Source organism: Tursiops truncatus, chromosome 6 (genome assembly GCF_011762595.2).
Source record: "Tursiops truncatus isolate mTurTru1 chromosome 6, mTurTru1.mat.Y, whole genome shotgun sequence".
NCBI classification, from domain to species: Eukaryota; Metazoa; Chordata; class Mammalia; order Artiodactyla; family Delphinidae; genus Tursiops; species Tursiops truncatus.
The window spans coordinates 106,554,380-106,568,259 of NC_047039.1; the positions used below are offsets into that span (position 1 = coordinate 106,554,380).

Genomic DNA, 13,880 nt, shown 5'->3' on the forward strand with positions numbered 1-13,880 from the left:
TGCAGCGGCCCAGGGCGTTCATCATATAAATGAGGGAGCGATGTTTGGTGGACAGAATTACCTGCCCTGGATACTGTCATGAGTTGTATACCTGGGTCATGCAGAACTGAGGTCAAGATGAATATTCCGTCTTTTGACGTCTATCATAAAAGGATTTTTCTGTCATTTTCTGTCCTTTTGGCAACTCTCATCCCCCAAGTTTGAAAGTAATACCGCCCCCCCCCCCCCCCCCCCCCCGCCAGTTGAACTCTTAGAAGGTTGCCCAGCATGTAGGTAAAAAAATTACCATAAAGATAAAGAATGGGTAGGGCACGTTCCCAGAGTCATCCATGGCTTCTCCTTTTCCACTCAGAAATCAGTGCCAGAAAGCGGCATTGTTTTAAATATTTTCCACAAATAACCTAGGAGGGGGAAAATACAAATATCCATTTTTAGGTGACATTCAGCTGAATTCTGACACGCTGACTCACTGAGGGGTGAGCCCCCATGGCTCTTTGCCAACAGAACCGGCGTTTATTCAGCCACAAAGGCGTCCGTCAGCCCCCAGCCCTGCCCAGAGCCCCATGCCGACACCAATGGCTGGACCCGCAGGTACCCCCTGGGCCCCCAGCCTTGCAGCCTGGGAGGGGCCAGGAGAAGTCAGCTTGTTATTAATCACGCAGCAGTCCTAGTGCCACCACAGAATGTGCTTTCCCCCATTTTCCTTAAAATGCATGGCCTTCTCTGTCTTTCATCTTTCTACTTTTAAGAGTCATGGGTGCAGAAATATTTCACTTTCTTGCTTACTTTGTCCCCATGTGCCCACACAAAATGCACTCACAGGGATAAAATGGCAGTTGACACTCTGGTTGGGCAGTTCGTAGGGAATGGTGGGGACTGCGGCAAACTGGAAAGCACGCCTCTCTCTAAAGGAAGCAGCCTTCATTCACCTGTGTGAGGCTAAGGGTTGGGGTGCAAGAATGAAGGTCCAAAATCGCCATAGCCCCCTATTTGTTTTATAAAATCTGGAAAATGCTGGCATTTTATGCAAAGTCTCTTCAACTTTCAATGTTTATAACTATTTTAAACACCACACAGGCCACTAGTGTGTGAACCTCCAGCTTGCCCATGTCTGTGCATGGAGATACAAACACAGATCACATGTCGACTCATAATTTCACGATTCACAGGGGTGATGGGGACAAGCCCTGGGGTCGGCACTTTGCCTCCATGAGTTAAACACCACGGACTAGGGGCCATCACACCATCACGCTCAGAGGCTGTGGGAATTCAGAGGACCCACAGCCCACACTGCTGCTTCCAAAGACTGAAGACCAGAATGACTTGCCCCCTACCTGAGAACTGAGTCCCTAGGCTAGCTGTCTTCTCTCCTTTGCATTGAGCTGTCCCCAGAGCCTGATCTGTCCCTTCACTCACCTATCCATCCACCCGTCCATCCATCCACCTGTGTCTCCATCCACTCATTCATCCACCCATTCACCTCCCCCCTCCCCACAGCCTGTACCATCCATCCATCCATCATTCATTCATTCATTCATTCATTTATTCATCTATTCTGGGCCACAGCCTCTACCAGCCTCTGAAGCTACAGAAATGTCTGAGGCCCCATCCTGACCCTGCACTTAAGGAGGAGATGGAAAGTGATGTGGGGCCCTGGAAGCTAGTGATTAATCCTCCCTGGAGGAGGACGAACGTCCCAGAGGGAGTAGCATTCGAAAAGGCACAGAGGTGTGGTGTTTGACAGGAAGAGGGAGGGGAGATCTGAGAAGCCATGTGTGGGGAAAGGTCTGTGCAGAAACCTTTGACGCCTCACTCCCAGAGCAGGGGCTGGGGCTCCGCCCAGGTGGGGACGTAGGAGTCACTTCACCGCTCTTTGATGCTCTGTCGGTTCCTAGGTGGAGGTGCTCCTGAGCTGAGGGTGCCCTGAGAGTGGGGGGGCTCTCGCGGCACTGAGCCCAGGGCAGCAGGCTGTGTAGGGTGCTGGTGGGTGTCACCATCCCCCCCCCGGGAGTCCCCGGCTTAGAGCAGGAAAGGGGGACGGGGTGCTGATGAGCGTTGATGAGAATGACCTGGGTGCCCCGGAGTCAAAAGAGGTACGGCCTGAATCGGCACGTGGTCCATGCATTCATCCGGCAGCCGTGCCCCGTGCCCATACAGACGTGGTGCCTGCTCCTGGAGCAGGTGGGTCGCGAGGGGTCCTTGTTCAGCCCCTCATTTAGGGTGAGGCTGAGCAGGGGGGCTGGGTGGGGCTCAGGGTCTCTGACTCTGGGGTTGCTGCTCTCGGGTCAGAGCTGAGCAGCCCAGCAGGAAAGCCAGAAGGGAAACACAGAAGAGGCTTCCCGCGAGGGTCGCACCGACCCCGCTGTGGGCTTGTTGTGGGACCCTCCTGCTTCCCGACCCCGGTGGCCTCGGTCAGGCTTCTCCCCTCTCTGAGCCCCGCTGTGCTCACGTGGGAAGGACAGCAGTACCAGCTTCACTGGGCGTGAGGATTCTGTCCCCGACCCTGGCTTGGGACACGGCAGCTCCTACCCCTCCTGTTCCCTTATTAGTGACCACAGGGCTCATGGGCTGTAGTCCAGGAGCCCTGACCTCCAGGCCCAGCTGTGGGCTCTCAGCAAGTGAGGGGATGAACAAGGCATCTCCCCAGCTTGGGGGTATTTCAGGACCCCCCCCCCGCAAGGTCTGGGGGGCAGTCCTGGCTTCCCTTCATCCCCCAGGCCCCAGTCTGCACGTGACAGCCCTTCTCGGGACAGAGCCCTCCTACAGGCTTGTCAGCCCTCCCAGCACACGGAGGAGGCCTGCGCCGTGGCACGTGAGGCCCCTTAGGGCCCACTCCTCACGATGGCACCTGGCCCTTTCCTCTCCAGGGGTACCCGAGATCCAGCAGCCAGGCTTCCAGAAACAGATGGGGGGACACAGAGTCCTCGTGTGAGGAGAGGAAGCTTCCCGGAGCTGAAATTCCCAGAGGGGCTGAACCCAGGGTGACACAGCAGGTGTCATGGCCTGGCCCATGGGGCCAGGACAGGCTTGGGAAAGGCAGGCTGTGGGGACGGCCGGGGCCACTGCTCAGAACCTCACCCACCGCCCATCTGCCCTGGGGACCCGCCGTGACTGTCACTCCAGCCCTGAGCCAGACTTCAAGTTGGCTGGTGTCTTGTTCCTTTACTTCCTCCTACCTGTCTTCACCTGGCCAGGGCCCTGAGGCCCAGCCTGGGCTCCTTCAGACCCGCTCTTGCCACATCCTTCCAGGCCCTTCTGTGACCCCACCTGTCCCCCATTTCGGAATTCCACCCGTATTGAGAGGTGCGTGTAGACACCGGTCCTGAGGCTGGTTGCCCCACCAGCAGTGTGCCTGTCCCCGCCCCTGGCCTCATCCAGCCCTCGGGGACCTTGGGAAGTTTGATCTTTCCCTGAGCCTCAGCTTCCACATCTCAAAATTCAGGTTCTAAAAACAATCCCTTACTGCTGTTCCTTGTCTGGAGCCCTCTCGTTGATTTGATAGTTAACAAGACCCAGGGAGGGAAGGGTGGGAGGGTGTGTGCTTGCCTTTACTTCTTTTCCCTCTATTTTATTTAGCAAAAGGTTTCAGGTCGTGGTTCTCTACCTGCTTAACCATTAAAGCCCCTTGGTTGCTTTTAAGAAATGCCGATGCCTGCCCTGCCCTCAACCCCACCCTGACCCCAGGCAGGGTCCAGGCAGCACTGGCTTTGGTTCAGACCCTTGATTCCGATGCACATGGAGGACTGCTTTTTCACTCTCAAGAGTGGGTGGGGGGTTTGATCAGCCTCCTTCTGCCATGAGGCTGGGGCTAGAGTGACTTGGCCTCCCCAGTGCAGCTGGAAACCAAGGTCGGCATCTCCCACCGCCAGGATGCTGGCCTCACCGTGACAAAAGGCTCTTGGAATCTGGGAATCGCGTGCTGTGTCTCGAGAGGTCTGATAAGTTGGTGGCAGGGTCTTCTGCCAGGGGCCCACCATCCCCGGCCCAGGGAAGCCCCACAGAGCCCCTGACAGCGACGTCTCTTTCCTGGACTTCCTGCTGCTGTGATAATGGCCCATGCCCACCAGAGGGCACTGTGGCCAGGGCCGGGCGCTGCTCGGCTGGGCTCAGCTCTACGAACCAAAATGCTTTTTAATTGAAAATTTTTTTAATTCAAAAAGGATTTGCTGTTTGTACGCGAGTGCAGGTTTTCCTCATGCAGGAGGCTAATGTCCTGAGTCAACAGATCCGGGCCCAAATCCACCTTCAAAGGTACTCAGTGTTTGCCCAAGGGAGTGAAAGGGCTTCCAGAAGCGGCCCTAGTCTCTTGGGCAAACACTTTGGGGCCAGCAATCCCAGGCAGAGGACAGCGTCTGTGGGAAGGGTTATCCACGGCCTAAGGGGGATTATGACGGGGGACATATGTTGAAATTTCATTTGGGGAGTTAGAGAAAACAAGAGGTGCTTTTCTCCAGCCAAGATAACCTACAAAGGGAAGAATCTCAAGGGCAGGGGTGGGCGGACAGCAATCTGTGCGGCGGGTCCCTGGCCCCCTCCTGGGGCGCGAACTTGGGCCGTGAGTCAGGAGGAGGCGGCGTGTGTACTCCTGATTCTCCCCCCGCCCCCGAGGGTGAGAGAAACAGGAGTTTAGCAGTTTGTCCTTGAAGACCCTTCTATACCCCCCTCCCGCAGTGACCGTGTCCCTACCCCTGGCCACAAAGACTGGCCTCCGACCCCCCACCAGGGCCCTTCCACCCTGGCCTGTCCACCTGCGCCCCTCGTACCGCCCCCCACCCTGCCATCGGGAGCGCACTTGCCAGGCCCACACCGGCAGGGCAGCGTCCGGGTCTGCAGCCCGCTTCCGGGCCGGCTCTGGACGTCTGGGAGCGCGGGCTTCCGTCTCCCTCCACGCGCTCTCTGTGACCAGCCCCCAACTAACCAAGGCGGCCTCGCTGCCCTGGGCGTCCCCGCCACCCTGGGAGCCGGACACTCTGGAAGAGCAGAGGTGGCACAGCCCACAGCTGTCTCCCCAGCACGTGACGGTGCCCCTGCAGGGCGCCTGGCGCTGGGCTCGCTCCCTCACCTCTGCTGCGGGCGGCCCCAGGTGGGCGTCTCCCAGGCAAGGCCTCAAAGCAGCCAAAGCGAGGCCCTCCCCACCCTCTCCCCCAGCCCCTCTTCAGCAGCCCCTCAGCCCTGATGCCTCTGGTCTCCTCTCTGCTCACTCCCATCCACATCCGCTCCTACATCTCACTGATTGGGCTACGGAACTGACCCACAGCATCAGGTCACCTGGGAGCTGGTTGACGATGCAGAATCTCAGGCCCCACCCCAGACCTACTGAGTCAGGACCTGCGTGTGTTAAAGGCGGATCAGCCTGCTGTTAACAGCCTCTTCAGAGCTGGGTGCCACCCTCTCCCCACGCCTGAGGAGAGACCACACTCGCCTGTCCACGTCAGCACTGCTCTCTTGAACTTTTGCCCACCCAGAACTGCCCCTGCTAAGATCACCATGTGTTTTTAACTACCGTGCCCCCGGCCTGTGCAGCTCAGGCACTGCTGCCCTCCTCCCTGGCCCCTGGGTCCATCGTCAGGGCTGGTTTCCTCCTCCCTTCTTGGCCCCAGGTGACAGGCCCATCTTCTTGTCTTCCGACCCTGGGTGCTTTTCTCGAAACAGCTCCACACCTGTAACTCCAGATACCCTGCCCCCCAAGTGCTTCCACTTCCCATCCCTTTATTCCTGGTTCCATATGTCTCCAGCCGGGCTTGTGGCACCCCCTGGGTGCTGCTCAGGGACCACCCTCGGCCATTGGCAGAAATGCTCTTATGCTCTCTCCCCCAAGCTGCTTTCGTCCTGTGTTGCCCATTTGGGTTAAAGGCTCCGGTGTGCCCATGTCCATCCCCTGCCACTCTTGTAGGGCTCTCACCTGGCCCCAGCGCCCAGCACGGGGGCAGGGAATGTGATGGGTGCTGATGGAGCGTGATGCGCCTGAGCAGCCACCAGGTGGCGGTATTGTCCCAAACTTTGCCTGAAGGCCTGGTCCAGGGCTGCACTACTCCTCCAGCCTCCTGGGAGCTGGAGTCCCCAGACCATGGTCATTAGCAGGAAAGTGGGGCTACTTTGATGGGCTCCCCCACGTAGCCAGCAGATGTGCAGCGAGTGCTTGCCTGCTGCTGGGGCAGGCGGGCCCTTAACCTGCCGCACCTCGTCCTGCCTTCACAGTAGGCCCCGGGAGTAGAGATCATCAAGCCACCTTTTTTATCGAGGTGTAATTGACATATAACATTGTATTAGTTGCGGGTGTACAACATGTTTCAGTATTTGTGTATATTGCAAAGCGATCATCATAATAAGTGGTTAATATCCCTCATCAAACACAGTAACAATTTTTTGACTTCTGACGAGAACTTTTAAGATTTAGCAACTGTCAAAGATGCAGTACAGTATTAATAACTGTAGTCACCAGGCTGTACATCCCCCCCGCATGGCGTAATTATTTCGTGACTAGAAGTTTGTGCCTTTTGACTCCCTTCACCCGTTTCGCGCACCCCACCCCACCGCTGCCTGTGGCAACCACCCATCTGCTCTCTGCACGGTGAGCTTGGTTTTGTGGTTGCTGTTGTTGCTGTGTGTTAGAGTCCGCATATAAGTGAGATCAGATGGTGTTTGTCTTTCTCTGTCTGACTTATTTCATTTAGCATAATGCCCTCAAGGTCCATCCGTGTTGTCACAAAGGCAAGATTTCATTATTTTATTTTTTATTTAAAAAAGTTTTGTATTGAAGTAGTTGATTTACAGTGTTGTGTTTCAGGTGTGCAGCAAAGTGACTCAGTTACGTATGTGTGTATATATACACGTACATACGTATATTCTTTTTCAGATTCTTTTCCTTTATAGGTTATTACAAAATATTGAGTATATTTCGCTGTGCTATACAGTAGGTCCCTGTCGATTATCTATATTATATATAGCAGTGTGTATATGTTAATCCCAAACTCCTAGTTTATCCCTCCACCCTGCTTTTCCTTTAGTAACCATAAATCTGTTTTCTATATGTCTGTGGGTCTATTTCTGTTTTGTATATAAGTTCATTTGTATCTTTTTTTTAGATTCCACATGTAAGCGATATCATATGATATTTGTCTTTCTCTGTCGGATTTACTTCACTTAGTAAGATAATCTCTAGCTCCATCCATGTTGCTGCAAATGGCATTATTTCACTCCTTTTTATGGCTGAGTAGTATTCTACTGTGTGTGTGTGTGTGTGTGTGTGTGTGTGTGTGTGTGTGTGTGTACCACATTTTCTTTATTCATTTGTCTGTTGATAGATGTTTAAGTTGTTTCCATGTCTTTGCTATTGTAAACAGTGCTACAGTGCACATTGGGGTGCATGTATCTTTTCGAATTATGGTTTTCTCCAGATACATGCCCAGGAGTGGGATTGCAGGATCATATGGTAGCTCTATTCTTAGTTTTTTAAGGAAGCTCCGTACTGTTCTCCAGTACTGTTCTCTGGTTATACCAGTTTACATTCCCACCAACACTGTAGGAGGGTTCCTTTTTCTCCACACCCTCTCCAGCATTTATTATTCATAGACTTTTTCATGATGGCCATTCTGACCAGTGTGAGGTGATACCTCATTGTAGTTTAGATCCGCATTTCTATGTTAGCAATGTTGAGCATCTTTTCATGTGCCTTTTGGCCATCTGTTATGTCTTCTTTGGAGAAATGTCTATTTAGATCTTCTGCCCATTTTTTGATTGAGTTGTTTGGGCTTTTTTGATATTGAGCTGTATGAGCTGTTTGCATATTTTGGAGATTAATCCCTTGTCAGTCACATCATTTGCAAGTGTTTTCTCCCATTCTATAGGTTGTTTATGGTTTCCTTTGCTGTGCAAAAACTTTTAAGTTTAATGAGGTCCCAGTTATTTATTTTTGTTTTTATTTCCATTACTCTAGGAGATAGATCCAAAAAGATATTGCTACGATTTATGTCAAAGAGTGTTCTGCCTATGTTTTCCTATAAGAGTTTTACAGTATCCGGTTTTACAGTTAGGTCTTTAATCCACTTTGAGTTTATTTTTGTGTATGATGTTAGAGAATGTTCTAATTTCATTCTTTTACATGTAACTGTCCAGTTTTCCCAGCACCACTTATTGAAGAGACTGTCTTTTCTCTATTGTATGTTCTTGCCTCCTTTGTTGTAGATTGATTGACCATAATTGCATGGGTTTATTTCTGGGCTTTCTATCATGTTCCATTGATCTATATATTCTTTTCTGTGCCAGTACCATACTGTTTTAATTACTGTAACTTTGTAGTATAATCTGAAGTCAGGGAGCTTGATTCCTCCAGCTTCACTTTCCTTTCTCAAGATTGCTTTGGCTATGCAGAGTCTTTTGTGTTTGCATACAAATTTTAAGGATTTTTCTTGTTCTAGTTCTGTGAAAATGCCGTTGGTAATTTGATAGGGATTACATTGAATCTGTAGATTGCCTAGGATAGTATAGTTATTTTGACAATATTGATTCTTCCAATCCAAGAACACAGTGTATCTTTCCATCTGTTTGTGTCATCTTCAATTTCTTTCATCAGCGTCTTATAGTTTTTGGAGTACAGATCTTTTGCCTCCTTAGATAATTTTTTTTAACATCTTTATTGGAGTATAATTGCTTTACAGTGGTGTGTTAGTTTCTGCTTTATAACAAAGTGAATCAGTTATACATATACATATGTTCCCATATCTCTTCCCTCTTGAGTCTCCCTCCCTCCCACCCCTCTAGGTGGTCACAAAGCACCGAGCTGATCTCCCTGTGCCATGCGGCTGCTTCCCACTAGCTATCTGTTTTACGTTTGGTAGTGCATATATGTCCATGCCACTCTCTTTGCCACAGCTTACCCTTCCCCCTCCCCATATCCTCAAGTCCATTCTCTAGTAGGTCTGTGTCTTTATTCCCGTCTTACCCCTAGGTTCTTCATGACCTTTTTTTTTTTCCTTAGATTCCATATATATGTGTTAGCATACAGTATTTGTTTTTGTCTTTCTGACTTACTTCACTCTGTATGACAGACTCTAGGTCCATCCACTTCACTACAAATAACTCAATTTCATTTCTTTTTTTGGCTAAGTAATATTCCATTGTATATATGTGCCACATCTTCTTTATCCATTCATCCGATGATGGACACTTAGGTTGCTTCCATGTCCTGGCTATTGTAAATAGAGCTGCAATGAACATTTTGGTACATGACTCTTTTTTGAATTATGGTTTTCTCAAGGTATATGCCCAGTAGTGGGATTGCTGGGTCGTATGGTAGTTCTATTTGTAGTTTTTTAAGGAACCTCCAGAATGTTTTCCATAGTGGCTGTATCAATTTACATTCCCACCAGCAGTGCAAGAGGGTTCCCTTTTCTCCACACCCTCTCCAGCATTTATTGTTTCTAGATTTTTTTGATAATGGCCATTCTGACCGGTGTGAGATGATATCTCATTGTAATTTTGATTTGCATTTCTCTAATGATTAATGATGTTGAGCATCCTTTCATGTGTTTGTTGGCAATGTGTATATCTTCTTTGGAGAAATGTCTATTTAGGTCTTCTGCCCATTTTTGAATTGCGTTGTTTGTTTTTTTGATATTGAGCTGCATGAGCAGCTTGTAAATTTTGGAGATTAATCCTTTGTCAGTTGCTTCATTTGCAAATATTTTCTCCCATTCTGAGGGTTGTCTTTTGGTTTTATTTATGGTTTCCTTTGCTGTGCAAGAGCTTTGAAGTTTCATTAGGTCCCATTTGTTTATTTTTGTTTTTATTTCCATTTCTCTAGGAGGTGGGTCAAAAAGGATCTTGCTGTGATTTATGTCATAGAGTGTTCTGCCTACGTTTTCCTCTTAAGATTTTGATAGTGTTTGGCCTTAAATTTAGGTCTTTAATCCATTTTGAGTTTATTTTTATGTATGGTGTTAGGGAGTGTTTCATACTTTTACATGTACCTGTCCAGTTTTCCCAGCACCACTTACTGAAGAGGCTGTCTTTTCTCCACTGTATGTTCTTGCCTCCTTTATCAAAGATAAGGTGACCATATGTACGTGGGTTTATCTCTGGGCTTTCTATCCTGTTCCATTGATCTATATTTCTGTTTTTGTGCCAGTACCATACTCTCTTGATTACTGTAGCTTTGTAGTATAGTCTGAAGTCAGGGAGCCTGATTCCTCCAGCTCCATTTTTCGTTCTCAAGATTGCTTTGGGGCTTCCCTGGTGGCACAGTGGTTGGGAGTCTGCCTGCCGATGCAGGGGACACAGGTTTGTGCCCCAGTCAGGGAAGATCCCACATGCCACGGAGCGGCTAGGCCCGTGAGCCATGGCTGCTGAGCCTGCGCGTCTGGAGCCTGTGCTCCGCAACGGGAGAGGCCACAACAGTGAGAGGCCCGTGTACCGCAAAAGAAAAAAGATTGCTTTGGCTATTTGGGATCTTTGTGTTTCCATACAAATTGTGAATTTTTTTGTTCTAGTTCTGTGAAAAATGCCAGTGGTAGTTTGATAGGGATTGCATTGAATCTGTAGATTGCTTTGGGTAGTAGAGTCATTTTCACAGTGTTGATTCTTCCAATCCAAGAACATGGTATATCTCTCCATCTATTTGTATCATCTTTAATTTCTTTCATCAGTGTCTTATAATTTTCTGCATGCAGGTCTTTTGTCTCCTTAGGTAGGTTTATTCCTAAATATTTTATTCTTTTTGTTGCAATGGTAAATGGGAGTGTTTTCTTAACTTCACTTTCAGATTTTTCATCATTAGTGTATAAGAATGCCAGAGATTTCTGTGCATTAATTTTGTATCCTGCTACTTTACCAAATTCATTGATTAGCTCTAGTAGTTTTCTGGTAGCATCTTTAGGATTCTCTATGTATAGTATCATGTCATCTGCAAACAGTGACAGCGTTACTTCTTCTTTTCCGATTTGGATTCCTTTTATTTCTTTTTCTTCTCTGATTGCTGTGGCTAGAACTTCCAAAACTATTGAATAAGAATGGTGAGAGTGGGCAACCTTGTCTTGTTCCTGATCTTAGTGGAAATGGTTTCAGTTTTTCACCATTGAGGACGATGTTGGCTGTGGGTTTGTCATATATGGCCTTTATTATGTTCAGGGAAGTTCCTTCTATGCCTACTTTCTGCAGGGTTTTTATCATAAATGGGTGTTGAATTTTGTCGAAAGCTTTCTCTGCACCTATCGAGATGATCATATGGTTTTTCTCCTTCAGTTTGTTAATATGGTGTATCACATTGATTGATTTGCGTATATTGAAGAATCCTTGCATTCCTGGAATAAACCCCACTTGATCATGGTGTATGATCCTTTTAATGTGCTGTTGAATTCTGTTTGCTAGTATTTTGTTGAGGATTTTTGCATCTATGTTCATCAGCAATATTGGCCTGTAGTTTTCTTTCTTTGTGACATCCTTGAGTAAAAGTGATGAGGGCGGACATCCTTGTCTTGTTCCTGATCTTAGAGGAAACACTTCCAGCTCTTCACCATTGAGTATGATGTTAGCTGTGGGTTTGTCGTATAGGGCCTTTATTATGTTGAGATAGGTTATCTCTATGCCCACTTCCTGGAGAATTTTTATCATAAACCGATGTTGAATTTTATCAAAAGTTTTTCCTGCATCTATTGAGATAATCATATGGTTTTTATCCTTCAATTTGTTAATGTGGTGTATCACATTGATTGACTTACAGATGTTGAAAAACTCCTTGCATCCCTGGGATAAATCCCACTTGATCATGGTGTATGATCCAACGTGAGTCAACGTATTGTTGGATTCAATTTGCTGGTATTTTGTTGAGGATTTTTGCGTCTGTGTTCATCAGTGATATTGTAATTTTCTTTTTTTGTGGTATCTTTCTTTGTCTGGTTTTGATATCAGGATGATGGTGGCATCATAGAATGAGTTCGGAAGTCTTCCTTGCTCTGCAATTTTTTTGGAATAGTTTAGTTTGAGAAGGACAGGTGTCAACTCTTCTCTAAATGTTTGATAGAATTCGCCTGTGAAGCCATCTGGTCCTGAACTTTTGTTTGTTGGGAGTTTTTTAATCACAGATTAAATTTCAGTACTTGTAAATTGGTCTGTTCATATTTTCTGTTTCTTCCTGGATCAGTCTTGAGAAATTGTACCTTTCTAAGAATTTGTCCATTTTTTCCAGATTGTCCATTTTATTGGCATATAGTTGCTTGCAGTCGTCTCTTATGGTCCTTTGTATTTCCGTGTCAGTTGTAACTTCTCTTTTTTCATTTCTGATTTTATTGATTTGGGCCCTCTCCCTTTTTTGCTTGATGAGTCTGGCTAAAGGTTTATCAATTTTGCTTCCTTTTTCAAAGAACCAGCTTTCAGTTTTATTGACGATTTCATTCTTTTTTTTTATCGCTGAGGAATATTCTACTGTATATGTACCACATTTTCTTTATCCATTCATCATCCATTGATGGACACTTATGTTGGTCCATATCTTGACTATTGTAAATAATGCTGCTGTGAACACGGGGGTACGTAGAACTTTTTGAATTAGTGTTTTCCTTTTCTTGAGGTGAATTCCCAGAAGTGAGTCACGTGACAGTGCTATTTTAGTTTTTTAAGGAACCTCCATGCTGTTCTCCTTAGCGACTGTACCAATTTACATTCCCACCAACAGTGTACGAGGGTTCCCTTTGCTCCATATCATCGCCAACATTTATTTCTTGATGTGATCCCTCTTTAGAGATGAGTTCACTGAGGTTCAGAGGAGGAAAGACCTGCCTGAGGTCACCCTGCCACGTCAAGTCCTTCCCTCCCCGCCCCTTCTGTTTGTAGGGACCACAGTCCTATCACCAGTGTCACCTGGTCCCTGTGGCTGCTCAGGGCTGCTCGCCTCTGCTGCTCACACGGGACAGCCGGGGCCAGCCCAGGCCTCGCCCCCGCACCCAGCGCCAGCCTGGATCTGTGTCGGTCCTGGATCGGCCTCCGGGACCACGGGCAGGGTGGCTGAGGACGCAGTGCTGCAGTGGTAGTCTGCTGGCTGCCTCGGCCTCCCCACCATTTCCCCTTGGGAGGAGTAAAACCCTCCGGAAGCTTCTGCTTCCCCTCATTTCTAGAACGATCCCTAAAGCCCCTCAGCCCGTAGCTGTGCTCCTTGCTCTGCATGGCCCTCAGAAATGCCTCCTTGCCGCAGGCAGCTCACTTTGGGGGTCGGGAGGGCATTTGGAGCCCACAGCTGCGGCTGGGGTCTGCACCCTGCTGGGTGGGCACCCAGCGGTCACCCTCGTGCTGGGATGGTTGCACGTCACCTTCCTGGCAGCCCCCCCCGGGGTCTCCGAGGCGACAACTTCAAGTAGTGGCTGAGTTCAACCAGGCAGCTCAACTGCGTTACGTAGGGAAGCCCGTTTTATGGCAATTCTACTGCTAAAAAGTTTTAAAATATTATTTTAAATGTTTAACAACCACTGACCTAATCTAAGCAACTCATTTCTAAGACCCGTGGACCCACGTGGCTGCCCTGCGTGGTGTCCAGGCCATTCCCATGGCCCTGCTCCCCAGCCCCGCAGCCTCGGGCCTGGCCCTTCTGCCCGGCGGGCACTCCTCACCTGTGCCCCCTCTTCTTCCTGGCATGCCCTGCCCAACGTTTGGATGTTGAAATCCTGCCTGGCCTTCAAGGTGAACCACAGGTGTCCCCACCCCTTCTGTAAATTTCTGCCAGACTCGGAAGCTACCTTCTGTCATTTCAGTGAGCCGGGGTCAGGTAGGCAGGCTTGGGTCTCAGGCGGGAGGGTTGAGCTCAGGTTCGGGCGGGCAGCAGGGCGGGCCTGGCACAGGTACACTCCGCCGGCGCCCGCCCTGGCCCAGGCTCACGGAGCCCCAGGTCCATCACG

At 48.8% G+C, this 13,880-nt stretch overlaps 1 protein-coding gene across 1 annotated transcript in view; it reads left to right on the forward strand.

The window, feature by feature from the left end:
• The window catches only part of MVB12B (multivesicular body subunit 12B), a 179,597-nt gene that overhangs the window by 161,486 nt on the left and 4,231 nt on the right, over positions 1–13,880 (forward strand). The gene's annotated exons all lie outside the window — the stretch shown is intronic.